Raw genomic sequence first — 22,816 nt, forward strand, 5'->3', positions numbered from 1 at the left:
TTCAGTCTGAAGAGAAGTAGTGGGAGCAGGAGCTCTGTAGGAGCTCTGCTCAGAAAAGAGGGCCAAGATTGAGAGGCCCAGGAGGACTAGCTGAAGAGGAAGGGAGCAGAGGAAGGCTCCAGGAGTGAGGGGATCCTAGGGGAATGGCGAGTGCGGAAGCCACCCGTGTGCCCGAATCTACAGGAACGTGGAGGGATCAGGCCGCAAAGGGGACCGGCCCCTAACTAGTGGAGAACTACAAGGCTCAGCTAGAAACCGGAGGCTTCTGTACTTTCAGGGTGCAGCTGCTCACAACCGCAACTACATCGCTAAAAAGGTAGCCACATAGGATCCAGTGGACTGCAGGTCGCCCGACAAGATCCGTGGCTACCGGCTTGGGACACTGATTGTGAGGCACAGGGTAGGAGGGTGAGAGCCAGCGCAGGAAGACGACCGAGGAAGGCACATAGAACGGGGTCCGGTTTAAGTACTCCTGACCTACTTGAGACATTGCTGAACCCCTTCCTTGGTGAACGCAGGATGACGTGGGAGGTTACTCTGGTACTGGTAATCTGGAGTGCAACAACTGTGAGTAAACCTTGAAGACTGCACCCCACTGTGTCCTAGAAGTATTATCTGCGCCATCACCTGCACTACACTGCACAGCAACATCTACCTCATTAACCATCACTTACTGCAATGGACCTAAGCTCTGCCTGTGGAGAGCTGAACCAACTCTGCTGCATCATCATCAGCTCCAGAGGATCTGCACTGCAGCGGCGGCCCCATATAGCCACATACCACAGGTGGCGTCCCGAACATTATATAAAAACTTTATTCCCTTTTCGTTAAACCCCTTTTATTGACCGCCCTGGGTCTCGGAGCGGGTCACTGCCACTGTGACATCCCCCAGCATCGACGGGCCCGGCTACCGAGTACCCTACGGCCCAGGGGGCACGTCATACTTGGCGTCACGAACAGGATATTAACCCACCCGTTATCACCGGGTATTGTGCGCCTAGAGACTGTGTTCTATACTGAATGTGGTGCCCGCCCCAGAAGAACGGGCGCCTTTATGTGCGTTATCAAGGACAACAAAGAACCTCCCAGCGTGGGCCAGGTCCCAGAATTTCGCCAAACGCGCAACCCGCCCCATGCGCCTGTGGCCATTTACTTGGATCTGTCCATCAGTCTGGGGAAGCCGCCTTCGGGTGTGACCGACGGCCATGGGACCGCTCCAGAAAGGGGAGAGGAGAGAAGAAACCTTGGAGACAGGGCGGAGTCTCCAGCAGTTTAGACAGACCGCACCCGGCAGGCAAGATGGAGTGAGATCAGCCTTAAGCTCTGTCTTGTGACCTGCAAAGAAGTGCATCACCCCTCACCCTGGAGGGAATACTAATGAAATTGTCCCTGGAGGATACTGGATTCCTCCGAGATGAGGTGCAGGAACTGGGCAGGAGAATGGAGGAGGCCCAGCAATTGCTGCCTGGAGAGAAGAGCTCGTGGAAAAGATGATGACCTGGCAGCAGTCGGCACTGAAAGTGACCGGCAGCGCCCCAGCCCCGGCGGAGCTGCGCACGGACCGGGAGGTGTCAGGCCGAGCTGAAGCGGTCGCGGGAGCAGGTTGAGTGATGTCCCTGTCCCGGACGCGGCTGGCGCTGCACCGTCTCTGGTCCCCCTGCAAGAACCTCTGCCCCCGGGCGCCCACGCCCCAGATCTGCCCCTGGGCCTGGAATCGTTCATCCCGGGCGCCGGTGAGGCGGACCTGCTCCTGGGCCCGGAAACGTTAACCCTGGGTGCTGATGAAGCAGACCTGCTCCTGGGCCCCCTGCTAGAGCCACCTGCCCCTACATCCGAATGGGTGTACGGGCGCATGCCCTGGGACTGGTCCGCGGAGGTAGAAGACCGAAGCCTCCTGTTGCTACCCGCTCCTGAGCCCTCAGCCGCCCATGGGAGAGAGGAAGACCAATTCCTGTGGGATAACCCGGGGGGGGGACCTCATGGGTTTTCCCTGGGAGACCCGTAGGGAGGCTGCACGCCGGGAGGAGCATTGCCGGCGGAAGCTCCTGCAGCTGGAAAAGGAGCGGTGCATCAGACGGGTGCGATGGGAGAAGATGGAGGCAAGGAACATGGAAGAAAAGACCCGGGCCCGCAAGGAAAAGGTGGCCATGCCCGAGCCACGTGCGGAAGGAGTGGTGGTCAAATTTGACTTGGATGGAGGATGGGGGTTCATCCGCGAGTCACAGCTTGGCACTGACCTTTTCGTCAACCGGCTGGACGTGGAGTCCCATCTCCATCAGGGACATCCGGAGCGGGATCTGTACCCCGGTGATCGAGTGACCTACACCCGCCACAGAGGAGAGCATGGGTGGTACACCCTGAATATGTGCAGAATGGAGGAGGAGGAGAACGCACCCCTGCCATCTAGAGCTGACAACCCAGAGGATCTGCACCGCAGCGGCGGCCCCATATAGCCGCATACCACAGGTGGCGTCACGAACATTATATAAAAACTTTATTCCCTTTTCTTTAAACCCCTTTTATTGACCGCCCTGGGTCACGGAGCGGGTCACAGCCACTGTGACATTCCCCAGCATCGACCAGCCCAGCTACCGAATACCCTACAGCCCAGGGGGCGCATCAGTAACATGTGCATTAAGCTTCTAGTCATCCTGCAGAATTATATCACAGTTTATTGTGACAGTACAGGAGTCCATCTGCTGCAAAATCATCACCACACCACAAAAAAAAACCTGTGCCCCAAACTTATGTATGTCTCCTATGTGATGCATGCATCATAATGTAGTATATAGTGTAATGTAGTCTTAAAGGAGTTGTCCACTACTTTTTAAGAGACCCCCAATGTATTAACCCAGTGATTATAAGACGTTTTGTAAATACCTTGCTGTGTCTTTATTGCTTGCGAGCAGCGCTATCACTGGCCGCTCACAAGCATCATGTGACCCCCGGCTGCAGCCGGCTCTGACATCCGCTGATGCCACTTCAAGTTCTGGCTGCACCCGGGGGTCCCTCTCTTCTGCGTTCCACGGTGGCGGCTGGGCTGTGAACGGGGTTACCCTGCGCATCACACCCAGCATCCACCGCATGCTTTCCCTCTCCTCATTCATTGGGAAAGTGCGCGGTGGATGCTGGGTGTGACGCAGGGGTAACCCCGCCCACAGCCCAGCATCCACCACGGGGAAAACGTCACTGATGTCATGCCTCACTTGACGTGACATCAGTGGGGGGTCACGTGATGCCTGTGAGTGGCCAGCGATAGCGCCGTTCACAGGCAAGAAGGACATAGCAAGGTATTTACAAAACATCTTATAATCACTGGGTTAATACATTGGGGGTCTCTTAAAAAGGAGTGGACAGCTTCTTTAATATAGTGTATAAGGTAGAGTTGTTTATATATAGTAAATAGTGTAGAGATGTTTACATAGTATGATTATATGTATATAGTATGGAATCCTCACTATATACACTGCTATACCTCTACACTATATAGTATATACACTGCTGCACTCTATATTCCTTAACACAGTATATATTGTGGAGCTGTGTATCCCGTGTATACTTCTTCTGTCCTTATACATGGTGTAAATCTCAGTATATACTCTAATTATGAATGTGTGTTTGTCTGTGTGTATGTATATATATAAATAAGCAGCACTCCGATTAATTGTGGGAAAAGTGGAGGACTCTTCTGTTATAGATCCGAAACGTCACAAGAGCTAATAAAGAACATTTCTCTGTTTTGGAACCGAAACATGGCCACAAGGGCTAATAAAGAAGAGCCCTCCACTTTTCTCTTATTTAATCGATGTTCTGCTTGTATTCTTTTTATAAATCCCTTTGTTTTAAGGGTATGTGTCCTGAAAGCATTTCACCCACTGCTTAAGATTTGGTGGTGCTCAGTTATTACACATATATCAGGGCTGACGTCACCAACTGGCGCACCCGGGCAAGTGCCAAAGCCCTGGACAAATGGGGGGGTCCACTAGCCGTCGGGGACTCAGCACGCTGTGGGGCTTATGAGTCGTGCCCCCCGCAACCCCTGTGTCATACTTTCATCTGTTTCGGCATCCTGGATGCCAATACAGTTGAAACCAATAATGGGTGAGGGAGTCGTCCCCTGATGCTTCCTCTCCCATCATTCCCTCACTGTGTCTGAGCTCTGTGAGTTTTCAGCGCAGCAGGCACAATGATTTTCACTACTGCACCCTCTGTGCCGAGCAGTGCAGAGGGTCGGAAGACGCTGAGGAGACCGGAGCAGCGGGCAAAGGGATGAGGTGAGTATTTGATTTTTTTTTAATGTATGGAGCATTATATGGGGCCCATTATGCTGTATGGAGTAATATATGGGGCACATTATACTGTATGGTGTAATATAGGGGGCCCATTATACTGTATGGCGTAATATATGGCGCCCATTATACTGTATGTAGTAATATATGGGGCTAATTATACTGTATGGAGTAATATATGGGGCCCATTATACTGTGGATCAATATATGGGGCCCATTATACTGTATGGAGCAATATATGGGGCCCATTATACTGTATGGAGCAATATATGGGGCCCATTATACTGTATGGAGCAATATATGGGGCCTTTTATACTGTATGGAGCGATATATGGGGCCTATTATACTGTACTAGATGGTGGCCCGATTCTAACGCATCGAGTATTCTAGAATATGTAGTGTTTAAATGGGTTGTGCACTACTTTAAATTAACCCCCCAATGTATCCCCCCGGGACCCCTAATGAATTTTGGAGGACCAGGGAGCGAGGCCACCAGTTGGGATACTTCTGCTGCGAGCAGGCGGGAGATGACCGGCTAGCACAGGGTGAGCGTGTGAGGGAGATGACCAGCTAGCACAGGGTGAGCGTGTGAGGGTGAGCGTGGGAGCGTGTGAGGGTGAGCGTGGGAGCGGGTGAGCGTGAAGGGTGAGAATGTGAGGGTGTGAGGGTGAGCGTGAGAGCAGATGAGCGTGTGAGGGTGAGAGTGTGAGGGTGAGCGTGGGAGCGTGTGAGGGTGAGCGTTGGAGCGTGTGATGGTGAGCGTGGGAGCATGAGAATGTGAGCGTGAGAGGGTGAGCGTGTGAGGGTGAGCGTCTGAGGGTGAGCGTCTGAGGGTGAGCGGGTGAGGGTGAGCGGGTAAGGGTGAGCGTCCGAGGGTGAGCATCAGAGCGTGAGCGTCTGAGCGTGAGCGTCAGAGCGTGAGCATCAGAGCGTGAGCATGAGCGTCAGAGTGTGAGTGTGAGCGTCCGAGCGTGAGCGTCAGAGCGTGAGCATTAGCGTCAGAGCGTGAGCGTCCGAGCGTGAGCGTCAGAGCGTGAGCTTCAGAGCGTGAGCGTGAGCGTCCGAGCCTGAGCGTGAGCGTCAGAGCGTGAGCGTCAGAGCGTGAGCGTCTGAGCGTGAGCTTCAGAGCATGAGCATCAGAACGTGAGCGTGAGCATCAGAGCGTGAACGTCAGAACGTGAGCGTCTGAGCGTGAGCGTCCGAGCGTCAGAGCGTGAGCGTCCGAGCGTGAGCATTAGCGTCAGAGCGTGAGCGTCCAAGCGTGAGCGTCAGAGCGTGAGCTTCAGAGCGTGAGCGTGAGCGTCCGAGCCTGAGCGTGAGCGTCAGAGCGTGAGCGTCTGAGCGTGAGCTTCAGAGCATGAGCATCAGAACGTGAGCGTGAGCATCAGAGCGTGAACGTCAGAACGTGAGGGTCTGAGCGTGAGCGTCCGAGCGTGAGCGTCAGAGCGTGAGCATCAGAGCGTGAGCATGAGCGTCAGAGCGTGAGCGTCCGAGCGTGAGCGTCAGAGCGTGAGCTTCAGAGCGTGAGCGTCCAAGCGTGAGCATCAGAGCCTGAGCGTGAGTGTCCGAGCGTGAGCATCAGAGCGTGAGCGTGAGCGTCCGAGCGTGAGCGTCAGAGCCTGAGTGTGAGCGTCCGAGCGTGAGCGTCAGAGCGTGAGCATGAGCGTCAGAGCGTGAGCGTCCGAGCGTCAGCGTCAGAGCGTGAGCGTCTAAGCGTGAGCGTCCGAGCGTGAGCGTCAGAGCGTGAGCGTGAGCGTCTGAGCGTGAGTGTCAGAGCGTGAGCATCAGAGCGTCCGAGCGTGAGCGTCAGAGCATGAGCGTCAGAGCGTGAGCGTCTGAGCTTGAGCATCAGAGCGTGAGCGTGAGCGTCAGAGCGTGAGCATCCGAGCGTGAGCGTCAGAGCGTGAGAGTCCGAGCTTGAGCTTCAGAGCGTGAGCGTCCGAACGTGAGCGTCAGAGCCTGAGCGTGAGAGTCAGAGCGTGAGCGTCCGAGCGTGAGCGTCCGAGCGTGAGCGTCTGAGCTTGAGCATCAGAGCGTGAGCATCAGAGCGTGAGCGTCCGACCGTGAGCGTCAGAGCGTGAGAGTCCGAGCTTGAGCTTCAGAGCGTGAGCGTCCGAGCATGAGCGTCAGAGCCTGAGCGTGAGAGTCAGAGCGTGAGCGTCAGAGCGTGAACGTCTGATCGTGAGCATCTGAGCGTGAGCGTCAGTGCGTGAGCGTCAGAACGTGAGTGTCAGAGCATGAGCGTGAGCGTTCGAGCGTGAGCGTCCGAGCGTGAGCTTCTAAGCGTGAGCGTCCGAGCGTGAGTGTCTGAGCGTGAGCGTCAGAGCGTGAGCGTGAGCGTCTGAGCGTGAGCGTCCGAGCTTGAGCGTCAGAGCGTGAGCGTCCTAGCGTGAGCATCAGAGCGTGAGCATCTGAGCGTGAGCGTCCGAGCGTGAGCGTCAGAGCGTGAGCGTCCTAGCGTGAGCATCAGAGCGTGAGCATCTGAGCGTGAGCGTCAGATCATGAGCGTCAGAGCGTGAGCGTCAGAGCATGAGCGTCAGAGCGTGAGCGTCAGAGCCTGAGCGTGAGCGTCCAAGCGTGAGCGTCAGAGCGTCCGAGCGTGAGCGTCAGAGCGTGAGCGTCTAAGTGTGAGCGTCCGAGCGTGAGTGTCCAAACGTGAGCGTCAGAGCGTGAGCGTCTGAGTGTGAGCGTCCGAGCGTGAGCGTCAAAGCGTGAGCATCCGAGCGTGAGCGTCTGAGCTTGAGCGTCAGAACGTGAGCGTCAGAGCGTGAGCGTCCGAGCGTGAGCTTCAGAGCCTGAGCGTAAGCGTCAGAGCGTGAGCGTCAGAGCGTGAGCATCTGAGCGTGAGCGTCTGAGCGTGAGGGTCAGAGTATGAGCGTCCGAGCATGAGTGTCAGAGCATGAGCGTCAGAGTGTGAGCGTGAGCGTCCGAGCGTGGGCTTCTAAGCGTGAGTGTCCGAGCGTGAGCGTCCGAGCGTGAGCGTCAGAGCGTGAGCGTCCGAGCGTGAGCGTCAGAGCGTGAGCTTCTAAGCGTGAGCGTCCGAGCGTGAGTGTCCGAACGTGAGCGTCAGAGCGTGAGGGTCCGAGCGTCCGAGCGTGAGCTTCTAAGCGTGAGCGTCCGAGCGTGAGTGTCCGAACGTGAGCGTCAGAGCGTGAGGGTCCGAGCGTCCGAGCGTGAGCCTCAGAGCGTGAGCGTCCGAGAGTGAGCGTCTGAGCGTGAGCGTCCGAGCGTGAGCGTTCGAGCGTGAGCGTCCAAGCGTGAGCGTGAGCGTCCGAGCGTGAGAGTCTGAGCGTGAGCGTCAGAGCGTGAGCGTCCGAGCGTGAGCGTCAGAGCGTGAGCATCTGAGCGTGAGCGTCCGAGCGTCAGTGTCCGAGCGTGAGCGTCCGAGCGTGAGTGTCCGAGCGTGAGCGTCAGAGCCTGAGCGTGAGCGTCCGAGCGTGAGGGTCAGAGCGTGAGCGTCAGAGCGAGAGCGTGAGCTTCAGAGCGTGAGTGTCAGAGCGTGAACGTCAGAGCGTGAGTGTCCGAGCGTGAGCTTCTAAGCGTGAGCGTCAGAGCATGAGCGTGAGCGTCTGAGCGTGAGCGTCAGAGCGTGAGCATCAGAGCGTGATTGGCAGAGCGTGAGCGTCAGAACGTGAGCGTCTGAGTGTGAGCGTCAGAGCGTGATCGGCAGAGCGTGAGCGTCAGAACGTGAGCGTCTGAGTGTGAGCGTCAGAGCGTGAGCATGAGCGTCCGAGCGTGAGGGTCAGAGCGTGAGCGTCAGAGCGTGAGCGTGAGCGTCTGAGCGTGAGCGTCAGAGCGTGATCGTCAGAGCGTCCGAGCGTGAGCGTCAGAGCGTGAGCCTCTGAGCTTGAGCGTCAGAGCGTGAGCGTGAGCATCAGAGCGTGAGCGTCCGAGCGTGAGCGTCAGAGCGTGAGCGTCCGAGCGTGAGCGTCCGAGCGTGAGCGTCAGAGCGTGAGCTTCAGAGCGTGAGCGTCCGAGCGTGAGCGTCTGAGCGTGAGCGTCTGAGCGTGAGCGTCAGAGCATGAGCGTCAGAGCATGAGCGTCCGAGCGTGAGTGTCAGAGCGTGAGCGTCAGAGCGTGAGCGTGAGCATCCGAGCGTGAGCTTCTAAGCGTGAGCGTCCGAGCGTGAGTGTCCAAGCGTGAGCGTGAACCTCAGAGCATGAGCGTGAGCGTCTGAGCATGAGCGTCAGAGCGTGACCGTCCGAGCGTGAGCGTCAGAGCGTGAGCGTGAGCGTCTGAGCGTGAGCGTCTGAGCATGAGCGTCAGAGCGTGAGCGTCAGAGCGTGAGCGTCAGAACGTGAGCATCCGAGCGTGAGCGTCAGAGCGTGAGCATCCGAGTGTGAGTGTCCGAGCGCGAGCGTCAGAGCGTAAGCGTCTGAGCGTGAGCGTCAGAGCGTGAGCGTGGCCACCGCGACCAATCAGCACAGCGGGGTTTACATTTGGCGCCAAAATCGCTGATTGGTCACGCCCGGCGGTCGCGACCAATCAGCAGAGCGGGGTTTAAATTTTGCGCCAATACTGCTGATTGTTCGCGGCCGGCGACCGCGACCAATTAGCAGAGCATTGTTTAAATTTGGCGCCAATCTCGCTGATTGGTCGCGTCTGCCGTCCGCGACCAATCAGCAGAGTGTTGTTTAAATTTGGTGCCAATCTCGCTGATTGGTAGCGGCTGGCGTCCGCGACCAATCAGCAGAGTGTTGTTTAAATTTTGCGCCAAAGTCGCTGATTGGTCGCGGCTGGCAGTAGCAACCAATCAGCAGAGCGGTGTTTCAATTTGCCACCAAAATCGCTGATTGGTCGGGGCCGGCCACCGCGACCAATTAGCAGAGCGGGGTTTACATTTGCCGCCCATATCGATGATTGGTCGGGGCTGGCGGCCGCAACCAATCAGCGTCATATTAGTAAGGACTGGGGAGCGGCGCTGCCTGTGCGGGTACTTCTGCTGTGACCAGCTGGGAGATGAGCGGCTGCTCGCAGCAGAAGCATCCCGACCGGCGGCGCCGCTCCTCGGTCCTCCGTTCACACTTGCCGTCGGGAGATCATAGCACTATTTAAATTAGGCGCCAATCTCGCTGATTGGCTGCGGTCGGCTGGCGGCCGCAACCAATCAGCAGAGCGTTGTTTAAATTTGGCACCAATCTTGCTGATTGGTCGCGGCTGCCGGCCGCGACCAATCAATAGAGCGTTGTTTAAATTTTGCGCTAATCTCGCTGATTGGTCATGGTCGGCTGTCATCCGCGACCAATCAGCAGAGCGTTGTTTAAATTTGGCGCCAATCTCGCTGATTGGTCGCGCCTGGCGTCCGCGACCAATCAGCAGAGCGGTGTTTAAATGTGGAGCCAAGATCGGTGATTGGTCGCTGCCGATATTTAAATTTGGCGCCCAAATCGGTGATTGGTCGCAGGCAGCGTCCGCGACCAATCAGCACAGTAGTGTTTAACTTTTGCAGCAAGATTAGTGATTGGTCGCGGGCCAAGACCGCAACCAATCACCGATTTGGGCGCAACATTTAAATAGCGTCCGCGACCAATCAGCACAGTGGTGTTTAAATGTGGCGCCAAGAATCGGTGATTGGTCGCGGCCGATATTTAAATTTGGCGCCCAAATCGGTGATTGGTCGCAGGCAGCGCCAGCGACCAATCAGTGATTTTTAACACAAATGTCCGGACCTTTGTAACATCATGCGGATACTGTGGGGACATCAGCGGCTAGGGTGTCGAGGGAGGAATGGGGAGCGGCGCTGCGGGTAGGGATACTTCTGCTGAGAGCGCCCGCTCATGTCCCGGGTTCTCGCAGCGGAAGTATCCGCACAAGCAGCGCCGCTGACATCCATGCGCCTAGGGTGTGAAGGGAGGACCGGGGAGCGGCGCTGACATCCAATTGGTCGCGGCCGCTATTTAAATGTGCCGCACAAATCGGTGATTGGTCGCGGTCTTGGCCCGCGACCAATCACTGATCTTGCCGCAAAAGTTAAACACTACTGTGCTGATTGGTCGCGGACGCTGCCTGTGACCAATCACCGATTTGGGCGCCAAATTTAAATATCGACCGCGACCAATCACCGATCTTGGCTTCACATTTAAACACCGCTGTGCTGATTGGTCGCGGACGCTATTTAAATGTGGCGCCAAAATCGGTGATTGGTCGCGCCCGGCGTCGGCGACCAATCAGCACAGCGGTGTTTAAATGTGGAGCCAAGATTGGTGATTGGTCGCGGCCGATATTTAAATGTGGCGCCCAAATCGGTGATTGGTCGCGGGCAGCGACCGCGACCAATCAGCACAGCGGTGTTTAACCTTTGCGGTAAGATCAGTGATTGGTCGGGTCTGAAGACCGTGACCAATCATCGAATCGTCTTGGTGAGGACCGGGGAGCAGCGCTGCCTGTGCGGTTACTTCCGCTGCGAGAACCCGGGACATGAGCGGGCGCTCGCAGCAGAAGTATCCCGACCTGCAGCGCCGCTCCCCGGTCCTCCTTTCCGCTGCTACCGGCCGGAAGATGAGCGCCTCGTGCCGCTCATCTCCCGGCTGCATCTCCGTCCCGCAGATGGGTCTGGCGGTCGAGGTCCTTCTGCTGGTACCGGCCGGGAGATGAGCGCCTCGCGCCGGTCATCTCCCAGCTGCATCACCGCTGAGCTCCGTCCCGCAGATGAGCCGCTAACGGCCGCCATCTTTTTTTCAGAAATCCCGCGGCGCTGATTGGCCGCTGCCGGACCAATGAGCAATGCGGGATTTCCAGGGCAGACATACAGACAGACAGACAGACGGGATAAGACGATTATATATATAGATGGAGAAATATATGGGATCTATTATACCGTATGGAGCATTATGTGGGTCTGTTATACTGTATGGAGGGATATGTGGTGCCCATATTCCTGTATGGAGGACTATGTGAGGCCATTATTCTGTATGGAGGACTATAGAAAAAACCAAAGACAAGCAAAATACCCGAATAACTGGGAGTAAATGGATAAATCGCACAGTGCAAAAATAATGATAAATAATAAAGGGTATTTAGTTAACATAATTTTGATCAAAATAATGTAAAAGCCATCCCACCACGTCACGGTAACCCTTATGGGACAGTCCTAACTCTAATATTAAAACCTTACCATTTGTCAAGTGACATACATATGGATAAGGGCAGAGAGACTGAACCCCTAGTAGAAACATAGACCTGAGAGGCAGAATGAACCTTTCAGCTCAGACAAAGGGTGGCCACACCCTTTATATGCACTAAAGCACACTAAACTGCAAAGAAAAAACCTGGGAGTCTGAACTGAAACGTAAATTGATGTGCATGCAAAATGTAAATGCATGTTCACATAAGGCCACTAGACAGAGAAAAACCAAAGACAAGCAAAATACCCGAATAACTGGAAGTAAATGGATAAATCGCACAGTGCATAAATAATGATAAATAATAAAGGGTATTTAGTTAACATAATTTTGATCAAAATAATGTAAAAGCCATCCCACCACATCACGGTAACCCTTATGGGACAGTCCTAACTCTAATATTAAAACCTTACCATTTGTCAAGTGACATACATATGGATAAGGGCAGAGAGACTGAACCCCTAGTAGAAACATAGACCTGAGAGGCAGAATGAACCTTTCAGGTCAGACAAAGGGCGGCCACACCCTTTATATGCTCTAAAGCACACTAAACTGCAAAGAAAAAACCTGGGAGTCTGAACTGAAACGTAAATTGATGTGCATGCAAAATGTAAATGCATGTTCACATAAGGCCACTAGACAGAGAAAAACCATCAAAATTATGATCAAAATTAAGTTAACTAAATACCCTTTATTATTTATCATTATTTTTTCACTGTGCGATTTATCCATTTACTTCCAGTTATTTGGGCATTTTGCTTGTCTTTGGTTTTTCTCTGTCTAGTGGCCTTATGTGAACATGCATTTACATTTTGCATGCACATCAATTTACGTTTCAGTTCAGACTCCCAGGTTTTTTCTGTATGGAGGACTATGTGGGCCCCATTATTCTCTATGGAGGACTATGTGAGGCCATTATTCTGTATGGAGGACTTTGTGGTGCCCATTATTCTGTATGCAGGACTTTGTGGTGCCCATTATACTGTATGGAGGACTATGTGCTGCCCATAATACTGTATGGAGGAATATGGGGGGCCCATTATACTGTTTGGAGGACTATGTGCTGCCCATAACACTGTATGGAGGAATATGGGGGCCCATTATACTGTATGGAGGACTATGTGCTGACCATAATACTGTATGGAGGGCTATGTGGTGCCCATAATACTGTATGGAGGACTATACTGTCCGGTCTAGAATGATAAGTCTGCAGTCATTCTGTGCATTGTGCGCTGTGAGGATTCAGAGATAGTGTAGAATTTACAATAGATATCTCTCATGTAATGTAAGAAATCTTTGGCCTTGTACTATACTTATATTTCTTATCTGTGAATCATATATAAGTATCTATTATTTTCATTCAGAAAAGTGAGACGATTTTCTTCTCACTTGTCATCCGTGTGTAGTCAGTTTTCTTTTTTTCTCAGCAGCTATTAATCATTTACAGGACCATTTACAGTTTCCTATGTTACAGAATTGTAATGTATCCATACCAGGGGCGGACACAGACTGTAGTGGGCCCCTGTGCAAGAAATTTTGGGGGGCCCCCCCTGCCCTTCATAAGGCAACAGAGTTATGTAAACATAACCCCCCATGTGCACCTCTCACCCCCCCATGTGCAGCTCTCATCCCACCCATGTGCAGCTCTCACCCCCCGTGCATCTCTCATCCCCCCCATGTGCATCTCTCATCCCCCCCATGTGCATCTCTCATCCCCCCAATGTGCATCTCTCATCCCCCATGTGCATCTCTCACCCCCCATGTGCATCTCTCACCCCCCCATGTGCATCTCTCACCCCCCCATGTGCATCTCTCATCCCCCCCGTGCATCTCTGATTCCCCCCACTCCTAGTTAATTAATTGTATTTAAAAAAAATAAAACTTGTTATACTTACCCCCATGCAATCCCTGCAGAATCCTGGCGCTCGTCCACGTCGCTGCCACCAGGTTCTCCTGACGTTCGGCCATGTGACGGCGCCACATACATAGCCATCAGCTTTTGTTTTGGCCAAAAGATTTTTAAAGCCGCCACCACGATAAGGTAGACTCTTCTGGGCGGGCCCTACTCTAACCTATTAAAATTTTCTTAAAATATCCAATACTCTTTTTAGATATATTTTTATTTAGTTTTCTCTAAGGGAATGTGTCATATACATTTTTTTTTTAAATGACCAATAATACCACATACAGGGAATACCGCCACACCATGACCAGACCACATATTACCACAACATAGTGACCGAATAATACCACACAGAAGGGAGAAAAACTGCCACACCATGACCAGACCACATATTACCACTACATTACTAATATTACCACCACATTACTAATATTACCATAAGTGTCATTATACACGGGAGCTCTATACATGGTATGTATAACGTAAGTGTCCAGGTAATCTAGTGATCACCAGTGAAATTATACACAGGAGCTCTGTATATAGTGTCAGTGTACAGGTAATACAGTGATCACCAGTGACATTATACACAGGAGCTCTGTATATAGTGTACAGGTAATACAGTGATCATCAGTGACATTATACACAGGAGCTCTGTATATAGTGTCAGTGTACAGGTAATACAGGGATCACCAGTGACATTATACACAGGAGCTCTGTATATAGTGTCAGTGTACAGGTAATACAGTGATCACCAGTGAAATTATACACAGGAGCTCTGTATATAGTGTCAGTGTACAGGTAATACAGTGATCACCAGTGACATTATACACAGTGTACATGTAATAGACTGACTCACCGGTGACGTCTCTAGGTGAAGTCCTTCATCTTCGCTTTTCTCCTTCATCCAGCACAGACCGCCATCACGTCTTCCAGCCAGGACTCGTCTCTGCATAAAATAACACAGTTATCTAGAGCACATTCCCCAACTTCTACATTACGCAGCTGAATACAGACGTGCATTCACCATCAATATATGGTTAGTTATTATGCAACCTACCATTCCAAATATAAATTGTAATCCACCACTGTGCCCCCATTAACTGTAAATAGGCACTTAATATATAATTTAATTAGAACCTCTACTCTTTCCGCCAATTTGTTACCAGTCACACTCCTGCATCCGCAACGCCCCCTACTCTATACTTCCTGCTCCCCGCATTCAATATTTACATGCACCCCCTGCCCCAATTCATTATATCATGTCCGTGCTCTCCCCACCCCATCATCATTTATCATTTACTCTCCCCCACCCCACATTCGTTATGTGCAGCTCATTATCCCCCTACTCCCAATTCCCCCATGTGCAGCTCTCAAACCCCCCCATGTGCAGCTCTCATCCCCCCCATGTGCACATCTCTCACCCCCTCCCCCACATGTGCCCCTCTCGTCCCCCTCCCCCACATGTGCACCTCTCTCATCCCCCTCCACCACATGTGCACCTCTCTCACCCCCCCCACATGTGCATCTCCCATCTCCCCCCCACCACATGTGCATCTCCCATCCCCCCCCACACATGTGCATCTCCCATCTCCCCCCCACCACATGTGCATCTCCCATCCCCCCCCACCACATGTGCATCTCCCATCCCCCCCCACACATATGCATCTCCCATCTCCCCCCACACACACATGTGCATCTCCCATCTCCCCCCACACACACATGTGCATCTCCCATCTCCCCCCCCACACACATGTGCATCTCCCATCTCCCCCCCACACACATGTGCATCTCCCATCTCCCCCCACACACACGTGCATCTCCCATCTCCCCCCCCACACACATGTGCATCTCCCATCTTCCCCCCCCACACACCTGTGCATCTCCCATCTTCCCCCCCCCACACACCTGTGCATCTCCCATCTCCCCCCCACACACACCTGTGCATCTCCCATCTCCCCCCCACACACACATGTGCATCTCCCATCTCCCCCCCCCCACACACATGTGCATCTCCCATCTCCCCCCCCCACACACACATGTGCATCTCCCATCTCCCCCCCCCCACACACACATGTGCATCTCCCATCTCCCACACACACACACACACACACATGTGCATCTCCCATCTCCCCCCCCCCACACACATGTGCATCTCCCATCTCCCCCCCCCCACACACATGTGCATCTCCCATCTCCCCCCCCCACACACACATGTGCATCTCCCATCTCCCACACACACACACACACACACACACACACACACACACACACACACACATATGTGCATCTCCCATCTCTCCACTCCTAGTTAACTGTATTTTAAAAAAAATAAAACTTGTTATACTTACCCCCATGCGATCCCTGCAGAATCCTGGCGCTCGTCCAAATCGCTGACAGCAGGTTCTCCTGACTTCCGGCCATGTGACGGCACCGTCACATGACCGGAAGTCAGGGGAATCATGAAGGCGCTGCTGCAACAGTGCAGCTCAGCGCTGAAATGTCCCGCACCCGGCGCATCGCATGGGGCCGGGGGCCCCATGAGGAGAGAGACGCACAAGAGGGGGGCCCCCGAGGGGGCCCCTACCGGCCGGGCCCCATACTGGAGTCAGGGCAGTCATGCCCTGATGGCGGCCCTGCTGGAGGCTGGAGGGGGCCCCTCTCCCTCGGGGCCCCCGTTCAATGAACCGGCTGCACGGGCGGTAGTTCCGCCCCTGATCCATACATATTGGATGCTATACTGTGGCATCCGATTTTTTTTCGTACTCATAGACTTGAATGGGTGAGTCTCATCCAATTTCAGAGTCAAATCGCAGCATGATATGATTTTTTTCTCACACTGAATCAGTATGAGAAAAAAAATGTTTCTTTCTACAGCCTCATTGCATAACATCGGTCAGTGTGCGATCTGATAAAACATTGGATAGCACACGCCTGATTTATATGCTTTTTTGCACAAGCCCTTGGTGGCATTGGACTTCTGGATTGTCGTTATTGGTTTATTTTCTACATATAAAAATAAATAATGAAAAACCTGTTTAAATGGGCTATTCCAAGTTTGGAAGTTATCCCCTATCTCCGATGATCCTGAGAAACGGAAATGGAGCTCTGAAGAGCACCATGTAAATGGAACTGTGGTTGATCATATGCAGTGTGGCATCATTCACATGTGGGTCTTCAAATAACTCCTGTAAGAGAATGTTGAGGGGCGCGACAACGTAAAAGCAAAATTCACCAATCGGGTCGTGGAGGTGTTATAGTATGTGGGCCGGTGGGATTTGTGTGGCAGGGCTACATTTTTGTCCCAGGCCGGCCCTGACTCACTTAATTTGGCCTCACTGGTGATCCCGTAATCTGACTTTGGGTCAGAAAAAAAAAACGCTACAACATTTCAATTGAAAATGTTTTGAGCTAAGTAATCTAAACACAGTTTTTTCATGTCCAAATGACTTTAACCTATATAGGTAGGTGAAAACATATGTTGACCAGAGGTAACAAATAGCATAGTTTAAAAACACACTGCAATATAAGATTTTTTTGACTACATAAATTGTACATACGGCCAAAGAATTATCCCTTTTTTGGGGAGGGGCAGATGCATTTATTGCTGTTGTCTACAGAAAGAGGATGGCTCTTAGAGAAAGCTGACTTCTATCTGCAAAATGTACGTCTGGGCCATAGACTCAGTATCAGTTAGGGACAGTCAGTATAATCCAGAGACAGGGTGAATATAGATAAGGGATTGGTGAATTTATGTCTACCCACTGTCTCTGGTGTGGCACATACTAATATTTGTGGCACGTGTAGCGCTGCATTCAGGCAGTTATTGTGCCCTGGCAACTGTGATCAGGACTCAGGCTTCTCATACCTAAAAGCCTGAGTGCTCTCACATATTATAATAAGTGAAATTCTTTGTAACAATGCACTTTGCCATCTGACTGCTACACTGCACCCTGGTGTCTTTGATCAGCGCTCAGGCTCTCAATATACCGTAGCCTGAACATTGTTTCAGTGTCACTGCTGTTGCAATTTATAGCTGAGATGGAGCTCTTTGACCTTACCCGGCGCAAGGGCACTGCATTACTTTGCTCTGCCCTCGTCAGGGCAGAGAAGTACACCTGCGCAGGAGCGCGATACCAGGGAAACTATGTGGATGATGTAGGGACGCATCATCCACACGAAGCAAGAAGGGAAGACGGCATTGTAAGAAGAGAGGTTACCGACCAAGACCAGCGACACCCCTTGGACTGGACCGCTCCCCCAGATGAGTATAATAAAAGCTTTTTTTCTTGTCTTGCAGGTCAGATTGGGGGATATATACAGCATTATAGAATGCTGTATGTGAGGGCAGAAAGGTGGTGGCCGTATTTCATATTGGTCAAACCTGGTGACAGGTTCCCTTTAAGTATTTTCTGTCCTGACATATTGAGATTCTTATCAAATCACTTTTGTGAGATTCTTTATCAATTTTTATGGTACACAGCTGTGATGTTTTTAATATTTGTACATAATTTGCACAAATGAAACAAAGCTACTTCAGTTTGTTTACATTAAGATATTTTAACTTACCCAATAAAGGTTATATTTTATTTCACATACTATCCTTCTCTCCCCTCACTTTAGAATTTCTATGATTTCTCCAAGTGGTGTGCACTTACACTTATGTGAAAAATTCTCTAAATACTACTATAGACCTTATATATAAAGGGGGTACAAATGGAAGAAGCCATGACATTTTCACACACTTCGGTGAAAATAGTATCCCTTTTTCGTGGGGTGAAACTGGTTTGCTAATCAAGAAATGATTAGATAATTCTGAATGCTTTTTATCAATCCTTCCAAAAATTATCCCCTTTTTTCTTGAGATAGAGCAGGAGTACTGTTTTTATAGGTGAAGAAGTTATGGCTTGTTTTCACTAAGCCTTTTCAACAATTAGCCTGATTTTCAGAGCTGTTTCTTGAGGGTAAAAAACATGACAGTTTCCTAGCATTCAAAGTACTGTCTAGCACTATAAAACACTGTGGGCAGCTAGAAGATGCATGACTGGCATGGCTGTGGCAGGAGCAGCATGTTAGAATGTTAGGACAGGTAGGCAAGGAGATACTTGGCAGTTTAGGGCCAGCAACGGCAGACCCAGCAGCAAAAGTACAATTTAGTACTATGAGCAGGAGATAGGTGTATGGCTGGTGTGGCTGTGCAAAGGCTGTGACAGGTGCAGCATGGTAGAAAGTTAGGTCGGGGCATGCAAGGAGATATTTGGCAGTTTAGGGCCAGCAACGCCATTATAGATGACATGCCAGACAGAGAGGAGATGCCCAACAGAGTGTGGTCCACTGGCATTGACGGCAGCAGAATAGTGTAGACGACAGACAATAGATAGGCAGACAGATGGCTGATGCCAGTGATTAAATCAGCCATACCATTAGTGCATGAAAGTTTGCACTGATCCATGCTTGATTTATTTTGACAAATGTTAGGTTTTCCACATTTTTGGCGAATAACCTGAATCCATGGATTGGGGCTCAGGGTATCTGTTTATGAAATGACACAGTCTAGGTACAACTGAATGTGGCTGTTCAGATGGTGCATCTGTGTTTGCTGAAGTACGTAAGATAATTGCAGTGGCTGAAAAAACATCTGGTCGGTCGTGTTAAATTCACTGTAGGTGTTGCTGTTGCTACTTGTTGTAGCCCTAATGCTGGCAGGGGAAAGTTGTGTCTGTGTGGATCACATAGGGTTCTTCTGGACAGTTGAGTTGATGGCAGGTGTTGGCTCAGCAAAAGCTTCGCAGAGCAGGTAACAGAGGTTTTCCAGAAAGATAATCTGGACTCTCATTCGAAAGCTAGAAAAAAATACCCATTTTGCTTTTACAGTGATGGTCTAAAAGTTATCCAATAGTCATCACTTTGCTTCATGTTAATAATATGCCTGTCCTCTCACAAGCATTGGTGTATACAGCTTGTTATGCCCGCCAGCACAACCGAGGGCCCCATTGTTTAATTTTCGTAACCCCATTGCGACAGTTGGTTGTCATGGTCAACAATATCATCCTCATCATTTTTGCTTAGACTGCTTTGTCCCCAAATCTATGTCCACTTCCACCTGCTGCTTCTCCTTCTCTTCCTCCTCCTCTTGTTCCTCCTTCAAACTTTGCAACATGTTACATGGACCTTGAATGTCCCCAAAAGAAAGAGGGCAGAGTTAAACAGGTGCAAATTGGTGTTCTTTCTCCATCCCCACTTGCATGCTGGTGTTTTTTCCCAAGTAAACATTACCGGGATTACATCACTGATTCCACACTTGTCCCTAATGACAAATTTAGTTGCCTCTTCAAAGGGCTTCAGTAGGCAACATGCATCCCTTATTTGCTGCTGATGCTGAATCTCAAAGAAACCCACTCTCCAGTTTGACTGCTGTATGATGTAGTCCTTCACTGCTTTACGCTGTTTGTACAAATAGTGCAATGAATACAGTCTCAAATTCCAGTGGATTGCGAAGTCGCAAACCAGATTGTGCTCTGGCAGCCCATACTTTTCTTTACAAAGGCAGGAGGATGTGATTTACCACATAAAATCTATTGCAATTGGCTGACACTTTACTGGCCATAGCCATGGCTTTTCTCAAACGTATATATTTGTGAAAGAAATATTGAACTATTAAATTCACAAAGTGAGCCATGCATGGTGTGCGAGTTATTTTCCCTGACTATAAGGTAGCTGGAATGTTCCGGGCATTGTCGCTCAGGACAATTCCAAGTTGCAGTTGATGGGGAGGTAGTCATTGGGCAAGTTGCAGCTTTATGCGCAGTCGCATCTCTTCTGACATTTTGCTTTTCTCTCCAAGGATTTTAAGATGAAAAGCTGCTTTTCAGCATTTGCTTTGTATGAGTAAAAAGTATGAGGGTGGTGTGTGGAATCAGAGCTTGTTGAGGATGAAGTCATGTAAGTTGTGCAGGATCCGGAAGAGGTTTAGGAGTAGACAGACATAGCTTCCAGTCACGGAGGCCTCACCACCTGTCCCAGGTGTGGTTCTGCTTCAGCTAGAAACATTCATCCAGTGAGCTGGGAAATTCATGTATTGTCCCTGACCATAGCTGCTGCTCCAGGTATCTATAGTGAAATGCAATTTGGAGTTCAAAGACAAGTCAAAATAGAGTCCTATATTCTCCTGCCCATAAGAAGAGAATGGGATCCCCTTTTCATGAGAAATAATGGCGGATTGGTATCTTCCAAAGAGACTAAGCATGCCTTCACTTCTCGAAAGACAGCAAAATCCATAAGCTGGTAATGCAGAGACTACACAGTCAGCCACTTGACAAGATGTGAGTTCACTTGGCAAACCAGCCGATGACTGTGAACGTAAGGTTGTTTCCTCTACACACTATCAGTGATGGATATTTGCTATCTCAATGGAGAAGTAAGAGGAGGAGGATTATTTGGAAAACAACACAGAGTAGAGGAGGATCACAATGGAAAGATAAACTGGTGAGAAGAGTAGGAGGACAACTTGAGGTTAGCTTTGATTGCTGGTTGGCTTGACTTTGCCAAATAAGAAAGTGATGTCTTAGTTCCTACTCTATATAGGAGTCCGGTTGTTCATAGCTTATTTTCCTATTGCAAAGTACCAAAGAATCATCTGGTAATAACATGCAAAAAACTCTCATACACTAGAAGCCTGAAAGGCAGATTCACCACCACTGTGAACAGACCTTAGAGGCGCTGAAGAGCCTCATTCACCAACAGCATGTGCGGCATTACTGGCTCCAGAGCTGTTCACAGGTAAGGCTGATTTGGTCACAGAGGATGTTTTTGAAGCAGTTTTCCCCCCTGATGACTTCAGTTACTCATTACTCATGTCTGATTTCCAGGTTTTGTGCAACAGAGAATGATCATCATCTTCATTATCTTCCATGATTCGAGTAACAGGTGTCTCTGTGTGTGAAATGGTTATCACTCCTTGCTCATACCCCCACCTTATTCCCACCCTGAGGCTTGCTCTGGCTCACAATGCAACTACCACAGACAGTGTCCCTACCACTTCAATTCACAGAGCCTGCAACACAGATTGGCATGAGAATCCTGTTGTTCATCTCCTCTGGCACAATGTCTTCCGAAAACAAAGGCAGACTGTCCATGTCTTCCAAATATCAACTGTAAGAAATTTTTCTGGTGTTGTATGTTACTTACTACCAGCAATTTAGATTGAATGTGTTTTTTTTTTACTCTTTTTTTTATGTGTGTATTTATTTATCATTTATTTTACACATTGTTCCCCCTATAAGGTCATAAAATATTTTTAGGTGGCATTTGAATATTGAATTTTTTTAAATTCCCTCTTATGACCCACCAGCTCCTGCTCATTTACTATACACAGCAATCACATGACCTTTGGGTATGGAGATGAAAGCTCCATCAGCATTTTCTATTACTACATGCACAGCGCTTCTTTACCCCTGTGTATATAACGACTGACAAGGCACAGATGGCAATAAATCATCTTTGCCTTCTCTACCGGGTCTCCAGCTGTCTCTTCCCAGCTTCTGCAGCTAAACTATGCAGGGATGTCACTGTAGAGTAGGAGACCACCGGGACATTTAAAGTCAATTGGTGGTCCTGAAGGAGCTAATTTGTTTATAAATTTTGTTAACAAATGTAACCAATTTTTGGTTTAAAATTTTTCCATCCTGTGATGACAGGGGTGGTGCCACATGATTGGAGGATGGCTGATGTGGTACCGATATTTAATAAAGGTAAGAAGGTGGATCCAGGCAGCTACCGTCTGGTAAGTCTGACATCAGTAGTGTGTTTTGTAGATGACCTGCAGAGATACAATATATTGCAGAGAATAATATAATAAATGACAACCAGCATGGATTTATAAAAGATAAGTCGTGCCTAACCAACATATTGAGTTTCTATGAGGAGGTAAGTGCAAATCTGGATGTTGGAAATGCGGCTGATGTGATTTATCATTTTGCTGCATGTAAATTTCTGGATTTGTACCACAATTACACATGCAGTATTTAAAATAGTAGGCAGTAGTGATGAGTGAGCACTAAAATGCTCAGGTACTCGTTGCTCGGGTCGAGCAAACTGGAATGCTCGAGTGTTCGGTTCAAGTAACGAGCCCAATGTAAATTAATGGAAACTCGAGCATTTTTACGGCGCCCCCCCCCCCACCCCGACAGTCTGCAGAGGGTCTAAAAATTGCCCAAATCAATGGGAACAGTGCTCAAATGACATGGCAACGGCATGGGGAAGTCCCCTGGAAGCATTTCTGACTCCCAGGTCACTGCTGTCAGAGGTCTTACGCCACTTTCACGGACTCACAATAAAACATACAAAAACAAAACCAAAATGGATTTTCATGGGAAAAATGTTAAGAAACATCCTTTCCAGGGTAATCACTTGTATATAAGGCAAAATCAATAACCAAAAACAAAAATACTCCTCCACACCTTGGGCTATGTTCAGACGTAGCATTTTTGATGCGTTTTTGCACTTTT

Source organism: Phyllobates terribilis, unplaced genomic scaffold, assembly GCF_046119375.1.
Source record: "Phyllobates terribilis strain yellow unplaced genomic scaffold, ASM4611937v1 Scaffold_2__4_contigs__length_985480577, whole genome shotgun sequence".
Lineage (NCBI taxonomy): Eukaryota > Metazoa > Chordata > Amphibia > Anura > Dendrobatidae > Phyllobates > Phyllobates terribilis.